General features: G+C 53.6%; 1 protein-coding gene and 1 long non-coding RNA gene across 5 annotated transcripts in view; both read left to right on the top strand.

The window, feature by feature from the left end:
* The first annotated feature begins 537 nt into the window (after positions 1-537).
* On the top strand, positions 538-8,358 carry LOC132220534 (uncharacterized). Its single transcript, XR_009449806.1, has 2 exons — positions 538-7,826; positions 7,993-8,358. It is a non-coding gene; the product is annotated as an uncharacterized LOC132220534 (long non-coding RNA).
* Positions 8,359-17,844: 9,486 nt separating this feature from the next.
* UAP1 (UDP-N-acetylglucosamine pyrophosphorylase 1) overlaps positions 17,845-22,307 on the top strand; it is a 30,945-nt gene continuing 26,482 nt past the window's right edge. For 2 of the 4 annotated variants that reach the window (XM_059674799.1, XM_059674803.1), the window contains exon 1: positions 17,845-17,996. The gene's annotated coding sequence lies outside the window, so the exon portion shown is untranslated. Of the gene's footprint in view, positions 17,997-18,031; positions 18,208-21,391; positions 21,888-22,307 lie in introns of those variants that run through there. The other 2 variants (XM_059674800.1, XM_059674801.1) reach the window with 2 other exon arrangements.

Here is a 22,307-nt window from a genome sequence, read left to right on the forward strand (position 1 = left end):
TGGGGATGGGGGGCTGCAGCGCCGGGCCACTCCCTGCTTCCACGCGTGTCCCATAGCTGCATGTGTACTTTATAATGTGTAGGATGTTACATGTGATGTCCATGTGTGTGCTTCAGTATCTTCATTTACATGTGAAATAGCAGTACTGCTCAGATCAGCTCACAGGACAGTGGTCATTTAAGTACGAGCTGAAGGGAATGTGGCTGGAGTGGGAGGACCTGGGAGTCTGGGACAGGGGCTCTGTGCCCTGTGCTGAGATTGATGATGAAGTGGGAGCACTGTTGTGCTCCTGTTGGACAAGACTCACCAGACGGAAGCAGCGGTCACTGCTGCAAGAGGGAACCTTGAAGAGAGCTCAGTGGTAGACTACGGAAACTAAAGTTGAGTTCTTGCCTTTTGAAGGTGACGCTTAGGAAAAGGACACTGCATTTTAGGTGGAAACGAGCCATTTAAAAGGTCTTGGACACCTTTGATCACCAAGGGGCCCAATCCTGTGCGACTGGCAGTTGGGAGACCAATCTGTCATTGTAGTTATTTTTATTTATTTTTGATATATTTTATTGATTTTTTACAGAGAGGAAGGGAGAGGGATGGAGAGCCAGAAACATCGATGAGAGAGAAACATCAACTCAGCTGCCTCCTGCACCCTCCCCACTGGGTATGCACCCGCAACCAAGGTACATGCCCTTGACCGAAATCGAACCTGGGACCCCTCAGTCCGCAGGCCGACGCTCTATCCACTGAGCCAAACCGGCCAGGGCCCATTGTAGTTATTTTTGTTTAGAAAGGCAAACCGTATGTTTAACTGTATGTTAAAACTGTTATAGGAGATGTCTGGAGAGAAAGGATCAAGTGTGTAAAGGCTGATCTTTAAGAATGAAAGTCAAAGTTCAGTTAAGCAGCGATCGAACAAGTTGGAATTGGAGGCGTGTGCTGGCCTGCAGGGCTGAGAGGCTTTGGGGCAGGCGGGTGGGATTCTGCTCCGGGGGGGCTGTGACTGTTGTGGGTGTTCTCCGGGAAGCCTGAATGGAAGCCCACTTCCGGGAGGGATGGGAGGGCCCGGCTGGCAGCACCCGGCACCCGACTCCACCTGGCGTCAGCGCGGCCTCACTCGCACTTCACCTCTTGCTCCCTCTGCCTGACGAACATAAATCAATGTAAGTTCTTCCTGAGCCATGGAAAGTTGCAGACCCCGGCAGACGTTGGTGGGACTCTCCTGGGAGCAGTGTCCTGTCACCACCTTGTCACAGCCTGGAGTTTGGCACTGACCAGAGCATCCCAGCACAGACACAGGCGGCTTTTCTCCTTGCCCCGCCCAGCGCCCAAGCAGGACTTGTATTTAAAGTATCTGTGAGAATGTGGAATGCTAGAGTTTCGCAGAACACAGTTTGGGAAAAATGAGCTTAGATTGTGTATTTAAATGTGTCCCCTTTTGGTCATGTAGCCATTGTAAGCACTTGGTTAAACGGGTTTTCTTAGGGAGCAGTGCTGGCTGCATGTCATCCTGCGTCTGGGTGGCCCCTGGGTGGGGGGGTGAGGGGAGCCACTCACTGCTTCAGGGTGATCCTGGGAGAAAGAACCCCTGTCACTTGCTAACAATGAACCGACGTAGTAGATTCTTAAAATTTTCCATTTCTAGTTACATCTTTTCCTATAAATTCCATGCTCAATGAAAATTTGCAAAAACAGTATGTTCCCTCCCCTCTCTTTTTATGTCACTGTGGGTGGGGGCAAGAGGGCAGAGGAATGGCATGCTGAAATGGCATAGATTTCAGGGCCTGAACTTGAAGAAACTGTTTTGATGGAATGTCTGACTTTAAGAGGAAAAGAAAGGGCAAGTAGGATCCAAAGAACCATCATTATTGACAGATGTCCTGGTGGTTCTTTAATAAAAAATAAGCTTTATTACCTAAAGTCCGTGACCAATAACGCTTCTGACCACATGCCTGGGAGTGGTGCCAGACGGGTCCCCGGCCGCCGCTGACTGTGAGGCGCTGCACCCGCATGTCAGGCCGAAGCAGGAAGTGTCCTGCGTCCGGAGCAGAGGCGCTGGCTGTGTCTGGATTCTGCCTTCAGAGCAGGTGCGTGGTCGCCCCAGGCCACTGGCCGTTGGTGAGTATTGTCATCAGTGCTGTCCAGTTTGCATGTGGAGGTCTTGCTAACAGTCCCCACATTGCTCGTTACGTATCATTAGGTTAATTATGATGTTTATAGACCTTAATCATACCTTGTAATTTTGGAGGTGGGAGAATTCTGTTTTATGTTTTAGCCAGAAGCAAAGGATCATTTCTACTCCCTCAGAAATAACGAGCCTGATTCCCTTCAGAATCATTTTAGGGTTGTGATCTTATTTCTGTGTCCTTTCTCATGATCTAAGTGACAGCCATTCCAGCCAGTATGCCCAGCACGGGCGAGTACTTCATCCCAGCGGGCCTGTGTGCACCAGAATAACCTGGTGTGGCTCAGTGGCTTGGTGGTTGAGCATCGGCCTATGAACCAGGAAGTCATGGTGTGATTCTGGTCAGGGCATGTGCCCAGGTTGCGGGCTCGATCCTGGTGGGGGTGGACATGCAGGGGCGGTCAGTCAGTGATTCTCTGTAATCATTGGTGTTTCTAACTCTCCTCTCCCTACCTCTCTGAAATCAATAGGAACATTAAAAAACAAACAAACAAAAAAACCTCATGCCTGGCCGGTTTGGCTCAGGTTCAGCATCACCTATGAACCAGGAGGTTAAAGTTTGATTCCCAGTCAAGGGCATATGCCCGGGTTGTGGGCTCGATCCCCGGTGGGGGGTGGGCAGGAGGCAGCTGATGGAAGATTCTCTCTCGTCATTGATATTTCTATCTCCCCTTTCCCTTCCTCACTCAGAAATCAATAAAACATAAGACAACAACTCCCAAACTTCCTACTGGGTGTTCCACTCCTGCGGACGCCTCAGCCTCGTGCCCGCGCCTGGTCTGCTGCCAGCCCTGCGCTGCAGAGGGCACACGTCTGGCTGGACGGGGCAGGAGGGCACAGTTGGGGCGGACACGGTGTGCCAGGTCTCCCAGGGTGAGAGGATCCGGGAATCGGGAAGCCGCCCGCCCTCGGGTTCTCTCTGAGTCGGGTGCTCTGGGCGCACCTGTTGTATTGCTGTCGGCCCCTTCCTGTGGCTGCTGTTCCTGTGGCCACCGCTCTGCGCCACGGGGGAGGCGCGGGCCTGCGGCGCCCAGAGTTCCAGACGCGGAGAGACACGCAGCCCTCTGTGCACGCTGCTGTGACAGCTGTGAAGTGCCGCACAGGTTGCTGTGGCCTCTTCCTCTGGGGAGGGCAGGGCTTTCAGCAGTGACCCGACCCCGAGGGGGTGCCTCAGACACAGTGACCACTGCTCCCTCCACTCGGGGCGTGCAGTCAGCGACGTCCCGCCCACCTGGCACCTCAGTCAAATGTGCATTGCCAGCCACGTATTTGGGGCATCTTGGTCTCCTGCTTAAATGATCACAGTGATCTCCCTGCCTTCAGGCTCCACTCTGCCCACAGAGGTGCACACTTCCTCCACTTCTGGAAGCTTCAGTGGCTCCCCAAGGGGAGGCAGTGCTCCCCACACTTCCGTGGTCAGAAATCACCTGGGCTGCTGCCTAAAGTAGATTCCCAGCTTACGCCTCTTCAGATCAGTCCATTTGTAGGAGACCTGGCCATCCGGGTTTATACACAGCATTCCGGTCGCTTCCAGCATTTACCAGACTCTTCTTCAAGGGCCCTGCCCCGCACTCCCAACTCTGCCCTGGACTGGGACCCGGGGCCCTCACCTCCCGCACCGCGGCGTGGCCAGCCCCTGCTCTTTGAGCAGCTGCCCACCTGCCCCGTCTCAGCCTGTGCCCTGGGCTGACGCAGGTCCCTCAGGGAGTCACGTGCTCGCGTCTGCTGGACTTCCTTCACACTGAATAGCCTCTCTCTTCCTGCCGTATGTGGGGCCTCTAAGAGCCACCGTCTCATCCTCCAGCTGAAAGGACGCGTGTTAGGAATGCGACGTCATATCTGCCCAGGGAGGAGGAAGCTTCAAACATACTCCTCTCTGTCTCCCGCCCTGAGCTTGTGAGGTAAAGTTGTCAGGTGGCGCTCAGGTGTGGACGGTCCACGGACGGGACAGCCCGAGAGCGCAGTTCAGCGCCCAGCGCCGACACGCTTCCTGGCTGCAGCACAGGAGAGGGACCCGTGACGCCTCCCCGTGAGCGTGGCGTTCGGCCAAGCGCACTGATGCCTGGTCCACGCCTGGTGTGACCGGTCAGTTCTGTTTCGCCGGAGATGAGTGAGCAGGGGAGGCTGGGGGCCGGAGGCGGCCGTGTCCCTAACGCTGAATCCCAGGGCTCCCCACAGTCAGCGCGGGGTGTGGGGCCTGTGCTCCCGTGACAGCAGCCAGAGCTGGAGCTCTGGCCCAGGTACCTCCCTTTGTGTTCTTGGCAAAAGGAATTCTCAGAATGGCTTCCTTGCATTGATCCGTGTACCTGTTCGTGCATGTGACACAGTCGTTTCCTTCTTCCTGTCCAAGAAAGGCCGGGGAGTCGGCTGGTGGGCTGACCCCAAGGCCACGGCAGACCTGCCGGCCTGGTCTCTGGCGGCCTCGCCGGGTGTCCGGGGACAGTGTCGGGGCGAGGGAACGGGGTCTCTTCCTTTCCCTGCCTCTTCTTGTTCATGCTTTTCCCCAGAGCATCGGGGCCTCTGCCAGCTTACAAAGGCCAAGGCACTGGGGTCAAAGACAGATGGTCAGCTGCCGCCTGTGTGTGAGAGAGACGGGTGGGGGGGGGGGGCCTTGGGGCAGGGGTGGCCGTGACCTGGGCTGAGTGAGTGGTAAAGGGTCGTATGACTTTATTGCATCACTTACGTGACTTTCGCAAGAGCTCAGCTCCCCACCCGTTTCCCCGTTGGTAACAGCAGTGTGTGTGCGTCTCGCAGTTATGACTGAGCCGGCGGGAACCACAGGAAGGAGACCTTGCCCCGGTCCCCGCCCCTGGCCGCCGCATCGGGCGAGGCTGGCTTTCCCAGCCAGGCCCTCCGCTTTCCTTGACTCTGACCCTGTGGGCTGTCACTCGTCCTGACCGTGCTCCATGGGAAGACCGTCCCGAATAGCAGGATTTTTCTGGAAAACCCATAGTTCTTATTTCTAATGAGTGCACATTTGGAAAACTCATTTCTATTTGCAAGAGTGGGAAAGCCACCAACTACATGTGTGGACTCGGAAACGTCCATGAAGGCTTTTGTTTCTCCCTTTGTGTTATTACTGTGTTTTTCCTGGACTCACACCTGTCAAGAAGTGACTCAATATAAACAATTTTTTCTTTGCCCTTTGCTGTTAGGGCAGAAAGGAAGTACTGCAGCCGCCAAACTGGTCTCATACGAAGTTATTCTGGATTGGAGTTCCCTTCGGTGCAGTTTTACAAGTCCATGTGAGGACTGGGCGGGCTTTTGTTTGGGATTAGTGAGCCCTCATTTTGCTTATAGCTTACTAGAGGCCCACCTGGCGCACAACATTCGTGCACGGGGGCGGGGGTCCCTCAGCTCAGCCTGCACCCTCTCCATTCAGGATCCCTCTCATAATCTGGGACCGCTGGCTCCTAACTGCTCACCTATCTGCCTGCCTGGTTGCCCCTAACTGCCCTCCCTTGCCGGCCTGGTCACCCCTAACCACCTCTGCCTCAGCCCCCGCCACTGTGGCTTTTTCTGGAAGGATGTCCAGAAGATGTCTGGTCTAATTAGCATATTACCCTTTTATTAGTATAGGTAAGTATTTGTCATATTATTCTCTACTTTTCTATATGTATTTAAAATACTCCAGAATATTTTAAGTGAATAAAAAATGGTCAAGTTGCAGAAAAATAAAAGTTTAGAAATACAACCTGGTAGGCTTGAAAGCAACATTTGCATAAAAGGGCATACGTTGCAGTCGGCAAGAAAACTTGTTGTTAGGATTGCTTGCTTAATATTCTTTTGTTGGAAAGGTGTGGTTTGGGCAAAGGAGAAAAGGAAACCAGCCCAATGAAAGGGAACGTCTGATTGGGCCGTTGCCGCAGCAGAGAGGGGCAGGTGCGGCGAAGGTTCAGGCTGTCCACAGGCAAGCATGTCTGTGTGTGTGGGACACCAAAGGACACCTGTCACACCTGAAACACTTTGCTAACACAATTGTGGAGCTCAGGGAGAATCACTGTTTGTAAAACTATTAGTTCCCTGACATATAAAATATACATACATATAAATACACGTGCACTCTTATGAGCTTCCCCTGCCCTCCACTTAATATTTGGCCATGGCCTTCTTTTCATGTCAACGAATTGGAGGCACAGACATGAATTTTAATGGCTACAGTGTTATCCCTGACTTTGACATTACTGCGGTTTACCTCACTAGCGCTTTATTGTGGGGCAGGTTGTTTCCGGTTTCCCCTGGCATCAGCTACAGTGAACATAATTGCTCATTTGACTGTTTACTTAGGACACAGTCACAGACATGGAACTCCTGGCCCAAAGCTAATTCACTTGAATTTTGATCCACATTTCCAAACTGACTTTCTAGAAAGTGCTTCTGTCTGTTTAGTCCATTGGTTTTAAATCAGATTACACTCCCACAAACGGGTAAGAGAAAACTGTTCAGTGCGCCTTGGGCAGATCGCAAACGCTTGCTGAACTTGAGCAACCCCGGGGCGCGGGACCTGGAGGATCCAGGCTGGAGGGTGAAGTCCAGGGAGGTGTGGGTGGCGCGGTTGAGGGCCCTGTGTGGGTGCGGGCGTGTGAGTGCGTGTCGCTCGGGTCCACGCTCATGCACACACCCACGTGCCCGCACTCCCGCTCTGCACCCTGGCCACCAGGAAACTCCGTGGAGCTGCCGTGAGCTCGGATGCATCCAGCCCCAGCACCAAGCAAGTCTGAGAAAGGTTCTGCCACCGGGAACCTTGCGGAGTTCAGCCTGCTCGCCAGTCCCCGCCCATTGGTCGAGCCTTCTCATCGGACCCTGGCTCTTTATATGGATAGATAGCTGTGTGACTCGATGGGGTGTTGCTGGAGGATGAAAACCCAGAGGGGCTCATGGTTAATGTACAGGCTGTGTCTCTGTTAACGTGGGTGTGCCCCGTTTCAGGAGCTGTTTAACCTGCCAGGTGTAGTTTTGGGGCCTGATTCACACAGCCCGTCCCCAGTGTAGCCAGAATTTCAAGCTATAAGTCTCTCTTGGATTGTGTTCTTCACATTTGGCTGCAACACAGCGGCATCATTTCCTAGATGGGCCCTGTGCACGTGCTCCACACACAGACTCACCCAGCTCGTGCCCGCAACACGGCTGGGAAAATGAAAGCGCTTGCAAGGTTAGAGAGGCTGGCCCCAGGGGACATGAATAGAATCCGAGAACCACATGGAGCCCCCAGCTGCCCAAGTTCAAGGGCTTTTCTTGGTTCTACCCCCCCCCCCCCCCCAGCCCACTGTGTTCCTGAGCAGCTTCACACCGCAGTGCCTGGGGAGTTCCAGCTGAGGGCAGGGGCAGTGACTGTCCACAGGCCCCCGGGGCGGGGGCAGGTGCTGGCCACACCGAGCCTGCTGGGTGACTAACCTCATTCCAGCCCAGCCAATTGCATTCCGTATGTAATTACACTTTCCTGCCCAAAGGCATCCCTCTTAGTAAAACGGGCACCGCACTCAAAGCATTCCTGATGGGACCATTAGGGTCGAGGTGGAGGCTCTGAACAAGAAGCCAGGGGAACCCAGTCATTGAGTTTCGGGGTGTCCAGTCCTAACGCTGCCTTTGCTGTTCTAGATGGAATCCTCTTTGGAGGGAGGCGGCGTGTGGGCGTGTGGGCCTTTGGGTACGTGCGTGCTCACATGTTTGACGAGGGATTGTGGCGGTGAGAGAGTGGTATGTTCATCTCAGTCTGGAGGACTTGTTCTAATCCTGGGTGCTCTTCACATGTTACCACTTTCATGGTAACTGCTGGGAATACATCCAACTAAATTTATTTATTTTCTCTCCAGAGAAGATTCCAGAATCCCTTAAAAAGTCTTTATGGCCAAGATGAACTCAGCCAAGTGTGGGTCAAACGCCAGAAGGTCCCCGGAATGTCTTGTCTGAAGCTGTGGGTGCGGAGTGACCTCAGCAGGGCCGGGTGTGGTGAGTCAGGATGGCCAAGGAGAAGGTTGCTCCCGCTCCCCAGGGTGGTTTAAAAGGCACTTAGAAACGCAAGGATTAATGGGCGCGGACTTCCTCCCCTGCCTTCTGCCTTCCTACCTGCCCCTCCGTCTCCCCTCCTCCCCTTCCTTCCTACTCTCTTTCCTACATTCCAAATGTTAACGTTATAGTATAATAAAAAAAAACTAAGACAAAACTTTAAAAGAACAAAAGTTTTTGGTTTTTATGGGGCGCGGCTACAGTGCTTTGGCCAGGTTCAAGCCTCGGACTAATGAAAGGACAGGGTCCTCTCATTGCCACGTGCAAGTCCCAGCTGGAGGGCAGGGCCCTCCCAGCACAATCATAGCCAACGGCTTTGGTTGTAAGCGTGAACCTATGATCCGAACACGTGGCCCCACGTGCCTTGTGCTAGAGTTCGGGTGCATGTAGTTAAGTGAGGTTGAAACTCACAAGAATGCTGTAAACATCTTGATTACGCCCCTACTTTGCCTCGTGGCATCTGCTATAAAATAAAGACACGGCTTGTGGGCGCCGGCGTTGTCTCATCAGCGAGCAGCCTCCCACCGAGACCCAGCTATTCTCTTGTCTGTCTTTTCTCAATCCTTTCACCACCCCCACTCAGGGTCACTGAACCAGGCTGAGCTGGCCTGGCACATAAGGTGCCCTGGGGCTGAGTATGCCATGGCCGTGACGGCTCCCCACAGTTTTTGAATTTTAATCTTTCATCACAGACAGGAAGGTAAGAAAGGAGACTCGGGCACCACCAACCGCACATGGACCTCCTGTGCTGTTGCGGGCAGCAGGCCCTCCCGTGAGCTTGCAGGAGAGCCAGTGCCAGCGTGTAGCTGTGGCACCGTCTTTGAGCCCCATGTCACGCGGGCACGGCGAAAGGCTCCAGTGCTCTCCGTGAGCTCCGAGCTCCAGGGTGGCTGGGCCTGGGGACAGGGCAGGGTGTGGAGAACATGAGGGGAGTTAAGGAATGTGGGAGGGCGAGGGGGGTCCTATAGGACCTCGTTTTCACTCTGAGGTAAGAGCCAGGAGAGTGCTGAGAAGATGGCTGATGTAATTGCACAGATTCTTGAAGCTGCCACTGCCCTGAGAATGGCCTGATGGGCTGGGGTGGAGGCAGGGGGCCTGATGGAGGCTGCTGCTGTCCCCCAGGTGAGAGGTGACGCTGGGGAGGAGTGGGTGAAGGAGGGTGCAGGCATGTTTGGAAGACAGAGCCCATGGGATTTATTATAGACTAGAGGCCCGCTGTACAAAAATTTGTGCCCTCGGGGGGTCCCTCAGCCCGGCCTGTGCCCTCTCACAGTCTGGGACCCTTCAGGGGATGACCACTTGCTGGCTTAGGCCCGCTCCCTAGGGGATTGGGCCTAAGCTGGCAGTCAGACATCCCTCTGGCAGCCCGGGAGCCCTCAGGGGATCTCCATTTGCCAGCGGGGAGCAGGCCTAAGCTGCAGTTGGACATCCTTAGCGCTGCTGAGGAGGCTGGAGAGTCTCCCACCACCACCACTGTACTGGCAGCCGTCAGCCTGGCTTGTGGCTGAGCAGAGCTCCCCCTGTGGGAGCGCACTGACCACCAGGGGGCAGCTCCTGCATTGAGAGTCTGCTCCCTGGTGGTTAGTGTGTGTCATAGTGACCAGTCATTCCCAGTCGTCCTGCTGTTAGGGTCAATTTGGATATTACCCTTTTATTATATTGGATAGAGACCTGGTGCAAGGGTGGGGGCCGGCTGGTTTGCCCTGAAGGGTATCCCAGGTCAGGGTGGGGGTCCCACTGGGGTGCCTGGCCAGCCTGGGTGAGGGGCTGAGGGCCGTTTTCAGACTTGCCACACCCCCTTCAGGGTGGGGGTCCCCACTGGAGTGCCTGGCCAGCCTGGGTGAGTGGCTGATGGCTGTTTGCAGGCTGGCCACAGCCCCTTCATGGTGGGGGTCCCCGCTGGGGTGCCTGGCCAGCCTGGGTGAGGGGCTGATGACTGTTTGCAGGCTGGCCACGGCCCCCAGCCACCCAATCTTCCAATGGAGGCTGGCTGGAAGCAGGTATCTGGGATTTATTTATCTTCTATAATTGAAACTTTGTTGCCTTGAGCTGAGGACACAGCCGGCCAGGGCAGGCGGGAAGCCTGGCTTCCTCTATCGCTGAGGCAACCAAGCCTCCTGCTTGCTCCAACTCTGTGTCTGCCGGGCACCATCTTGGTTGGATTAATTTGCATATAGTCGCTCTGATTGGCTGGTGGGCATGGCTAGTGAGTGTAGCAGAGGTATGGTCAATTTGCATGTTTCCCTTTTATTAGATAAGATTGGAGCTGGCAAGAAAGGGGACGGGAGGTGTCTCCAACACAGTCCTGTGTGTGGCATTCAGACTGAGTTGGGCACAGGATAGGTGCACATTAAACTCAAACATGGCCTTGAAGTAGCACTGAGGCCATGCTGTGGCTGGTCGCGGCCAAGTAGGCAGGCGAGGGGTTGGGGGTGCGCTAGCGTGCAGCTCGGTTTCTGCGGGGTTGCCCCTGCAGACGGCACCGCCGGGCCTTAGAGAGTCTGCACTATGGACTGTACAGCGGCAGCGCTGACGTGGGCTCTGGCCCTGCTCTCAGACACCTGTTCTGTCCTTAGGCAAACCCCTTCGTTTTGGGGAGACCCTGTTTTCTCATCTGTGAACTAAGGGAGGTGGACCAGACGACCACTAGCCTGTGGCTGGGGAATGGAATTTAAAGTCCACTCTCCCTCACCATAAAGGCATACTCCGCTGGGAGCGTGGAGGCAGTTTATCTCTGTAACTTGCACACCAACACACTTCCCTACTTTCTACCGGTCCATTCCATTCTGTTCTTTATGTTTTTCCTAAATTCCAGTCGACCCCCGGTCCATGGGCGATAGCTCCCAGACCCGGTGAGTGCCTGGACCTGCGGGTAGGACGGAGCCCTGTACTGACTGTTTCCTCTGGCGCAGACCTCTCACCAGAGGGAGCACTGCGGCTCCCAGTGGCCATCGGAATGGCAGTCACCACTCTTGCTCTGTGGGGCCTTTATTAAGTCAATAACTTGAACACAAGCTCCAAGATACTAAGACAGTTGATCATACAACCAAGATGGTTACTAAGTGGCTAGCAGGCAGGGAGCATGTGCAGCGTGCATGTTGGACAAAGGGATGAGTCACGTCCTGGGCAGGCCGAGCCGGACAGCTCAAGACTTCATCATGCTCTCAGAATAGCACGCGATGTAAAACTACAAATTGTTCATTTCTGGAATTTTCCATTTAATATTTTTGACAGTAACCGTGGAAATCAAAACTGCATATAAGGAGGGACTACTGGATAGTCAGTTTCAAGGGGCTGTACTTTAGTGAAAGAAAAATCATTTCACAGGGTGTATTCGTTATTTCACAATATTTCAGAACACACCCTGAACTACAGAAAGTTCAAGTGTGGGAGGAGTGGTGAGCTACGTCAGGGCCATCTCCTGGGAGAATGAGGTATCATCCCCTCAGACAGTCAAGCCCAGTCCCTCCACCCATGTGTCTCCGGGAAACAGTGACCTCATGAGAGCTCAGGCCTGGCCTCGACCCCAGCCTGCAGCTGGGCAGACTCGGCTCAGTAGCACCTCTGGGAAAACCTGGCCTTTCCTCAAGTTTAGGGGCTACCAAGGTGCCTGGTTCGTCCTTCCTGCCCCCACGCCCGGCCCCCGCCAGCAGACATAAGCAGATGTAAGCATCCTTTTCTGAGCTCCCTGTCTTCCATTATGAATACTCGCTTGCTCTTTGTTTCCTTTAACAATATTTCCTGAAAGTCACTCCATGTCGGTTCATTTCAGTCTCCTTTTTGTTGGTAGGTATATAGTACCCCATGTTTTCTTCCAGTACTTGTGTGATTCCATGTTTCACACTTAGATCTCTGTTGCATTTGAAGTTGTTCTTGTGAATGGTGTGAAAGATGGGTCTGGCTTTATCTTGTTCCAAGTGGCTACCCAGTTGCTCCATTTATTAAAAAGTTGAATTTTTGGTCCGAGATGCCTCCTTTAATACACAGTCCTTGGGCCTATTTTGGGCCATCTAGTCTATTCCACTGGTTTGTCTATCCCTGTGCAGGTCCCGAGCTGTTTTAATTATAGAAGCTTCATAGCATATTTTAATATCTTATTGGAGCTTCTCTTTTTCAGTGTTTTCCTAGCCATTCTTTCATTTCTTCTTCCATACCACATTAGTATCAACGTGACTAATTTATAAATTTATAGTTTAACCAGGAGTGTAATTTATAAATCAACAAGGGTGGTTTTTTGTGTAAGAGCGTTTCACAGTTTTCCTCACATGGGTTTTGCACATTTTGAGTTAGATTTATACCTAACTATGTAATTTCTTTGTTGCTGTTGTAAGTGGGATTTTCTCTACCATCGTGTCTTCTCTGAGTAGTTATTGCTCGTGTATGTCACAACTACTGCCTGCTGCCCTGCCGACGTCTTCGAGTGAGACTCGTCACTGATCCTCACAGCTGAGCTCGTCTCAGTCTCTGGAGTTCTCCAGGCACATGCTCGCGTCATTGGAGTCTGGGTGGTTCTCCTTTCTCCTTCTGATTGCACTAGTTGATATCTTCATGGCCAGAGGGAGCCTTGGGTCTGTGCTCCCTCCAGCAGGCTCCTGAAAGGCCGCATAGACAAAAAAAACTTTCAAAGGGTGGAGAACTCTCCGAGGGAGGAGTGTCTGGTATTTGTCTGGCAAGATGACATGAAGGCCCTTCTTAGGCTTGGTACTAGTGCGGACGGAAGGAGCCCATGCTGACCTGACAGCTCAGGGAGGCCTGCGTGGCGGTCTGCAGACTCAGACACCTAAAGTCACCACAAAGTACGGTCTGAAATTAAACTTTAACTAAATGCAGTGATGGTGGGTAGTCACATCCTAGCCGGTATCTTCACTGACAGGGTCAACCTTTACCTTCCCTGAGCCTATTGTCTTTTTGCATCTATGATAACATCCCTGTGAAGTGTCTGGGTAACTTGTAACTTCCCTTTTCCCGGACCCCTCAGGGCACAGCCTAATGTGCTGGGCGCCAGGACAGAGACCACAGGTTCCTTCATTGTTGTTGTCATGTTAATTGTTGACTGTTAACTATCCTGCACCCACCTGAGTGTGTGTCTGTCATTTTATTTTTTATCCAATCCCAGGGGCTCCCCCCTCCCTGCCTCCCACTCCACTTTACTTTCTCCCGCCTCTCTATCTATCACCAATGGATTTCATGTGTTAATGTAAAAAAACATTCAAACCTGTAAAGAATTTTTGTGAGTTTATTTGAGCCAAACTGTTGACAATTGCTGGGAAGCAGAACCTCAATGGATTGAGATAATGCTCCGGAGAATGGCGGGTTACATCTGTATTTATACATTGCAATCAAAGGAGGGACGTAGGTGGGTGACAAGAAATCCATTGGTGATAGATTAGAGAGGTGGGAGAACACAAATGGGGGAGGGGAGAGCCTCTGGGATTGGATAAAAAGTAAAATGACAGACACATACTTAGGTGCGTTTGGGAACAGTTAACTTGATAACAATGAAGAAATCTGTGGTCTCTGTCCTGGCGCCCAGGCACATTTTGTTGTGCCCTGAGGGGTCTGGAAAAAGGGAAGTTACAAGTTACCCAGACACTTCACAGGGATGTTATCATAGATGCAAAAAGACAATAGGCTCAGGGAAGGTAAAGGTTGACCTTGTCAGTGAAGATACCGGCCTAGGACGTGACTACCCACCGTAACTGCTTTTAGTTAAAGTTTAATTTCAGACCATCCTTTGTGGTGACTAGGTCTCTCAGTTTGCAAGACCGCCATACAGGCCTCCCTGAGCTTCTCAGGTCAGCATGTGGCCCCTTTTGTCCACACATGTAACCCACCAGGTCCCTTCCTTTGATTGCAATGTATAAAAATAGATGAGAAACCACCATTCTCTGGAGCATTATCCCAATCCCTTGAGATACTGCTTCCTGGCAATTGTCAACAGTTTGGCTCAAATGAACTCATAGAAATTCTTTACAGGTTTGAATGTTTTTACATTAGCATTAGAAAAAAAATTAGAAAAAAGGGTAAAAGTAAAAATTTGATTTTATAAAGTTTGTTCAAAACACTTGTGCTGGGCCCCACTTTTACCTTTTTTTCTTTTAAACGCTCTGTAATCATGATTCTGCTCTTTATCCGCGTTGGGTTTGTCCAGTGATGTGGGCTGTGAAAGAATTCACAACTGAAAGGAGAGATGCTGAGAGGAAGTTTATTTTCTTTCCCAAGAAACGAAAAGGCCAAGCGCTGATAGTCACCTCAGGACAGGAAACAAAAAATGACTCCCACTTGTAAGAATAATGGCTACTGTTACTGGGTGGAAGGAAAGAAGGAGGGCTTGGCCTAAAATTGAACAAATACCGGAGGATGTCTTAAAAAGGATGTTTGCTTTCCAGGAGACAGTCCGACAGGTGTTCTAGGGAGGTGTCTTATCAGTTTTTTTTTCAAGTCTGTAAAACATGCTTAGAGTAAAAGTTATGAAGAGTTCAGAAGAGGCTTGCTTGAAGGGGTGGGGGAAAGGGAAATTTCTACTAACTAGAGCAGCGGTTCTCAACCTGTGGGTCGAGACCCCTTTGGGGGTCGAACGACCCTTTCACAGGGGTCGCCTAAGACCATCGGAAAACACATATAATTACATATTGTTTTTGTGATTAATCACTATGCTTTCATTATGTTCAATTTGTAACAATGAAAATACATCCTGCATATCAGATATTTACATGACGATGCATAACAGTAGCAAAATTACAGTTATGAAGTAGCAACGAAAATAATTTTATGGTTGGGGTCACCACAACATGAGGAACTGTATTAAAGGGTCGCGGCATTAGGAAGGTTGAGAACCACTGAACTAGAGATTCCTTGGTGCAAATTATCCCTAAATTGTGAGAAGAACAGGGAGGAGGGGAATACAAGAATGTAGCCTTGAGAGTAGCTTATCTTGTCCTGCCCAATGGTCTGAATCAGAGGAGCCAATAATCTTGTGGTTTTATTACCAGGTGCTTCTCATAAATTACTACTAATAATAGACAAACATGTTAATTAACCATACTTTCGCTACCATTGCCATTGGCTGATCAGCGCTATATGCAAATTAACCACCAACAAAGATGGTGGCTAATTTGCATACTGCAGGCAGGGCAGGACAACGGGAGCCACTATCCAGGCCCCAGGAGCCGCCGGAAAGCCAGTCCGCATGCAAGGTGGCACCCCGGGACTGAGGAGCCCGTCGGCAAGGTCTGCAGGCGAAGCAGCGATCAAGCTATGTGGGGGAGGGTGGGGGGGCGGAAGGAGCTGCAGGAGCAGCTCTGGCCGGAGACTGAAGACTCCGGCCAGAGCGAGGAGCAAAGACTGAAGGCTCCAGCCGCAGCGAAGACTGTGTCCAGAGCGAAGATGGAAGGCGGTGGCCAGAGTGAAGGTCTGGGTCCGGGTGCCAGAGGAAAACTGGTGCTGGCAGCCCGGGGAAAGAAGGCTTATTGCACGGATCTTCGTGCAACCAGCCTCTAGTTCTAGTAAATTATAAAAGGCCACAGAAAAGGAAAAGAAAAGCCTTTTTCCTGTCCTTACAATTTGTTTGTTTTTTAGGATTTATAGAATGCCTATAGCACTGCAGACACTACCACCAATTCCTTCTCGTTAATCATTTACTACACCCACATGGAGTAGACATTATTCTCACTTTATAAAGGAGGCAATTGGGGTTTAGCAAGGTTAAGTGACACATCTTGTAAGGGTTCAACTTTGATTTCAAATGTTTCCCAGTTTTCATTTTTCTAAGCCCTCATGAATATCTTTCTCAATGAGTAGGAAGAGTAACAATCAGCATATTTTTTAGAAAGCAACTGTCTAAACTCTTCCCTGCATCGAAAGTGACAGTGGTCAGTGACGTTGTGGGCAGGCTTCTAGGTCTGTGCGCATGGTACCTGGGCATCATTCGCAGAGTGGTGGCTCTTCCCGGTTACCCTGGGAAGTGTGAGAGAAGGGCTGCTCCTGGGATCCGGGATCCAGAGGGTGGTGCGGGTACCCAGGTGTCCGGGAGCTAGACTGGTGCCTGACCCAAGAGGAAGCACTCAAACATCAAAAGTTAAGATTTATTTAGTATTTACTCTGTTCTATATTCATTAGTTGTGTTTCCTGGTTTAATCCTCACAATTTGTTTTTGCTTTTTTTATTTTATTTTTTTAAATATATTTTATTGATTTTTTACAGAGAGGAAGGGAGAGAGATAGTTAGAAACATCGATGAGAGAGAAACATCGATCAGCTGCTTCCTGCACATCTCCTACTGGGGATGTGCCTGCAACCAAGGTACATGCCCTTGACTGGAATCGAACCTGGGACCTTTCGGTCAGCAGACCGACGCTCTATCCACTGAGCCAAACCGGTTTCGGCTTGTTTTTGCTTTTATTTTATAGATGAGAAAATTGATGCACAAGAGTTAATTAACTTGCCAGGGATCATAGCAGTAACGAGACTGGAGCTCTGCCGATCCTGCTCTCAAACCCTCCATTTGTCAGATAAATGCGTCAAGGTCTGGGATCGTGAAAGATGAGCATGTTCAATTTCCTGAATATAAACTTACCAGCCTATTTACCCAGTATTAATTTTTCTGTTTGTTTTTTTAAAAATCCTTACCCAAGGATATGTTTTTACTAATTTTGAGAGAGAGAGAGGAAGGGGGAGAGAAACATGATGTGAGAGAAACATTGGTTGGTTGCTTCCTGTATGCCCCCAGGGGGAACCCAACCCACCACCTGGGTGTGAGCCCTGACTAGGACTCCACCGGCAATCCTGGGTCAGAGGCAGGACCCTCCAACCACTGACCCGCCAGGCCAGGGCGGATGTTCCTGTTTCTTTGATGCAGTGGGTGGTTTTGCAATTGACAGTGAATATGGGCCTGTTTCACCTAAGAATTCCCGGTGCCCAGGTTCTTTGTGTAGAATTAATCTAACGTGTTTCAGCATCCTGGACTTCTTGCAAAACTGCGCGCGGTGCAACCCAGCCCCAAAGGTAACGCGCTTCTGCGGGCCCGTGCTGAGCGGCAGCCGGCAGCGCCCCTGCCCAGGAGGCCGGGACAGGCAGCGGTGCAGTTACAAACATGCCACGGTGACCTCGGTGACCTCGGGGCCCCCAGCCCGGGGGTGGGGGAACAGGCGCGGAGCCTACCCTGCGCCCGCTCACTGCCTCAGTTTACCTCCTCTCTATGCTGGCGCGTCCGGCTCCTTTCCTGCCTGTGTGAGCAAAAGTAACGGGTCTCCTCCCGCGCTGGGGCTAAACCCACAGGACAGGCCAGCGGGGCGCGGCAGGGGGGGGCACCCGGAGGGGAGGGCAACCGGCAGAGGGGAGCATCCCTGTCGAAGGCCCTCGTCTTTTTTAACATATTTTATTGATTTTTTGCAGAGAGGAAGAGAGAGGGATAGAGAGTTAGAAACATCGATGAGAGAGAAACATCGATCAGCTGCCTCCTGCACACCTCCTACTGGGGATGTGCCCGCAACCAAGGTACGTGCCGCTGGGGCCGTGGGGCGTGGGGCGTGGCCTCGGGGCGGGGCGTGGGGCGTGGCCTCGGGGCGTGGCGGGCGGGGCGGGGCCGCGTGTGAGGGCGCGTCGCTCGGAGGGTGAGTGACGCAGGCCCCGCCCCGCTCGCGGCGCTGACGTGTCTACGGCGCTTCCTCCTCCGCGTGGCCGCGCGGGCGCCTGCGGGGCGGGCTGGCGGCGGCTCCCCGCCCGGCCCTCCCGGCCCCCGCCCCGCCCCCCGCCCGGCGGGTATAAGTGCGGAGCGGCCCCGCCGAGCCAGCCCGGGACGCCGTCGCGCCGAGGTCGGTCGCCGAGAGGCCCCGCCGCCGGGAGGGAGGAGGGGGCCGGCGCGGGGCGGGGCGGGGCGGGCGCGGTGGAGCCGGTGCCCCACGTGGACCGGGACGGGCTGGGCGACCCTGACGCCGGCCGCGGCTGGGAGGGGGTGGCGGCGCCGGGAGCGGGTCCTGACGGTGACAGCGGTTCCGAGGGCGCCGCCCGAGGACGTGGCCGGAGGTGCGTGGCGGCGGAGGGCGCCGCGTTGGCAGGGACCCGAGCCGCCTGGGTTTGGGGGGGCGCCGCCGGTAGGTCCGCGCTGCCCCGCGTGGCCCCCGCTGCGCAGGTGCCGCCCCCGCGCTCCTGGGGATCGGCGGGGAGCGGCGCCCGCGTGGCTCGGGCGCGCAGGGGTGGGACCCGGACATCACAGAGCCGGGCCGGCTGGGCTCAGTGGCTGAGCTCGGCCCGCGGCCCGAAGGGTCCCGGGTTCGTTCCCGGGCAAGGCCGTACCTGGACCTGGTGTGTAGGCTCCAGCCCCAGCCCCAGCCCCGGCGGGCGCGGGGGCAGCCCGTGGACGGGTCTCTGCCTCCCCTGCCCTCCCGCTGTCCGGGGTCAGCGGGCAGTGTCCTTGGTGAAGCCGTAGATGGTTAGTCCCTCCCGCACCGCAGGTCGCTGCTTACCTGGGAAGGTCTGCCTTCTGGGCTCTGCGGGCGCGGGGCGCGGGGTCTCTGCGCGGGATCAGAGTTGTCTTATTTGCGGGGATTCATTTTCTCAAGCCTCGGAAGGTGGGGAGGTATCTAAGGGCTTTTTGGAAAAGTTTGACTTGTATCTTAAAATGCCGTCATACTGTGTGTGCACGCTGAGGAGGCAGAGCCCTCTGCACTGTGAGCTGTGGCTGGGGCGGTGTCTGGAGTGTGTGCACCCGCAGGTGGAGGGTCCAGCAGTGGGGAGCTGAGGGGGAGGACCTGGCTCCTTACCTGGCTCCCTGCTGAGCTTCCCCAACCTCAGGAAAGACTGCATTGCTTGGAAAATGGTTTAATAGAAACTCCCAGCTGCCTTTTTCACTTGGTAATTTTAAAGCTAAGTAATGGCACCCTATCTCCTGACACCTATAGAAAGGCCTTCTAAAACCTGTGCGTCCCAGGCTCCGTGCTGCCCCTCGCTCTAGTTTCCACCTGCCCCCCCTGGGGCCTCATGGAGCTTGGAGCTCGTGTCCTGGGCGCTGGTGACCTCTGAACTCCCATCGCAGACCGACCATGACCCGAAGTGGAGATGGATTCTCTCACTCTGAACACATCCCTACGTCTGGGCCTGTCCGTGTGTCCCTGCTCAGGACCAGGGACCACCTGCAGTCGCTGCTGGATGCTGTGGTCCTCTAGGCCGCCCCAGAACCGCCTTCGCCTTGGTGCTGAGCCCCGGCCATCTCTCCTCTAGATGACTCCGTGGTTCCTTGATGGTCTGCTGGCCGCTTTTCCCCACACAGCAGCGAAGTGACCCTTTAAAACCCGAATCAGACCAGGATACTGCCCTCGGCATCCAGGGCCCTCGTGAAGTGGCTCCAGCTTCATCCTTCACGCTGTCCTTGAACAGCCAACCACGTGCCTGTGCTGCGGCTGCCACACCTGGAGCTCCGCAGCTGGAGGCTCCTCCCCAAGGTGCTGGTCATTCAGGTGTCTTGGCAGAAGTCTCAGCGAGGCCCTGCTGACCACACCGGCTGGGGACTGGCTGCCCCCCCCCCCCCCCCCCCGCCTCTCCCTCCCTCTTTTTCACCGTCCTGCTTTGCTTGTCTTCATAGCATTGCCTCGTCACACTCCTGACACTGCACCTGTCTCTCCCACGCTGGGGTGTGGGCGTGCGCCGAGTTGCTTGGTCCACTGCTTTGTCCGTCACCTGGCTGACCGTAGTGCTCACGATATCTTTGTCGCACGAACTAATGGCAATGACAGTCCATAGTTTTCCTCTGAAAGTCTCCCGCTGTATCTGCATATTCCAGGACGCTTGTAGAGGAACCTGCTCATGCATGTAGGTGAGAGGTGGCTGGGCCCTCGTCTGTCCTCCACCAGCGGCAGCACAGGGAACAGCAGCAGCCTTAGCCCTGCGTCCGCTCCCGGAATGCTTTATTCACTGGGTTATGGTCATGCTCTTCTCACTGGCTGGACTTTCTCTCTGTTCTTGTATCCTTGACAAACTTCATCCTCCAAAGCCCGACTCCGACAGTGGCCACCTCGTGTTCAGGAGGCCGTGACTCTGGTCTGGGGCGCACACGTGCTTTTACACGAGAGCGTGTGGGAGGGCTTCCTGGGTGCCGCGTGCAGGCTGAGTGCTCATTGATCCTCTTCACCTTCCCGTGAGCACGCTCTCATCCTTGCTTTGTAGATGAGGAAGATGAGGTCACTTGCTCCAGGTCACAGAGTTAGCAGATAGTGGAGCTGGGGCACGGCCCCCGTCGGTCTGACCCCAGAGCTCACTCTGGTTAATACCCCCAACTGTACGTGAGGCCTCTGCTTTTTTGAGAGATGCTGCCGATTGCGGAAAGATCTTAGGTATTAGGGTCAGGGTTAAAATTCTGGGTTAGAATTCCTGTTCTATCTACGAGGTCAGTAGCCTTGGGAAGAGTAGTTAGCCTCTTTGAGCCTCATTTTCTCATCAGTTATAAAGATTATTTTATTTATGCCTTTGAACTTCTGTGAGGGAAATTTCATTGTTCCCATTTCACAGATGAAGGTACCAGAGTTGAATGGATCTGCTCCTTGGCCCAAGCAATAGAGTCCCAGGAGTAAAAGTAGGTTCTGTTTGGTTCCCAAACCCATAAAGTCCGACTTCAGGCTGGAGTGTGTGCGGGGCCTCTGAGGATGGCTGGTCCTGGCAGATGGAGACCGAAGGGAGGCGGTGGAGGGTGGTTAGGGTCTCGGCACAGTACGGTAGAGCTGTCCCGTGTCATCAGCAAGCCTTCGTTTTCATTTCATGGTCAAGCCTCAGTGTGGTCGCAGATCAGTGTGACTCGGGAAGTGCTTTACTGCGGGTGTCATTCCTTCACGCTGTCCCTTAAAGCTCCTCACCCACGGGCCCGGGCCTTCTCTTCCTCTGTCTGTTTCACTGACATTTTTGCAAAGCGAGTCAGCTACAAGAACAAGGATGTCTGTGTTCCTGAATGAACGCCGTGTGAATAACGTGTGTCTCTCTCGTGCGCACACACAGATACAGCCTTTGCCTGGCAGGCAGGGTAGCTCGGCGGTGAGAGCGTGGACCCAGCTGCCTCTGAGGTGGGATCCCAGCTTTCCCAGCTCAGGGCCTGGCCATGTCTCTGGCTCTATTTCTTCCTGCAAAGTAGCCCCATAGCAGCGTCGGCAGCCGTCCTGCGTACTGGAGGCACCGTGTGTGCGGAGCAGTTAGGGTGTGCTGCCCGTGAGCGCACGTGGTGTTGGGTGTGCGTGGTGCTGCTCAGGTCCTGTTGGAATGGCGTGGACGCCGCCTCTCGCCGTCCCCACGGTGGATATGGTGGGCGGTGTCCTTGGTGCCTTCCCTTCCGAGCTGAGCCGTCACTGCCCAGTGATGCCTTCACAGTGACCCTCCTGCTTCCTTGGCGCTCGTCGCCTGGTCCTTGTGCCTGTGTGGCCGTCCCTCGTGGCCCTGCGCGGGCTGTCCTCTGCGCCTCTGCTCCTCGGTTCTCTCTGAAAGTGCTGCCGCCTGTTCAGAGGGCTGCTGTTGGCTTCCAGGACTCTGGTTACTTAGTTTTCAGGGCTCTTGGCATTTGCCTCTAGCCCAACCCACATCCCTCCCGTCATCCACACAAGACGCCCACACAGGCCTGCTCCAGTGGCCGCCAGCTGTGCCTGCTCCTATCTCATCTGTGTCATCTGCTCGGCCCTCCAGGCACAGCTGTGTGCACTTCCGCTCTGAACTCTCCTTTTCTCTGTGAGGTGAGTAGGTTACCTACTTCCTCATTCTTTTCTAGCGCTGTGCCGCTTAACATTTTGCTGTATTGTCACGGAATGCTCTCAGAAAACATTCTCTTACCCATTGCTGGTTCTGTGTGTATTGCATGTCCCCTTAGGGTTCCATTCTTAGTAAAGAAAATGCGCATGTTTTTATCCCTTTTTTGCAGAAGTTATGATTGAAATAAAATTGATTCTGTATGGTCCTGTCTTGAATTTTGTTGTATTCTGAATACAACGGAGTTATTGCCATCACTAGAGATTAAAGGAGGACACGGACTATTAGGCTGTCAGACATTCTTCAGTGATGGCTGAGTGGTCAGAGGAACCATACAGAGGAGAGGTAACCACGGGGTGGCGTGTGCGCCGGGAATCTGTCTGGGCTCCTGTCCCAGCTCCGCCACC

Source organism: Myotis daubentonii, chromosome 18, assembly GCF_963259705.1.
Source record: "Myotis daubentonii chromosome 18, mMyoDau2.1, whole genome shotgun sequence".
NCBI classification, from domain to species: domain Eukaryota; kingdom Metazoa; phylum Chordata; class Mammalia; order Chiroptera; family Vespertilionidae; genus Myotis; species Myotis daubentonii.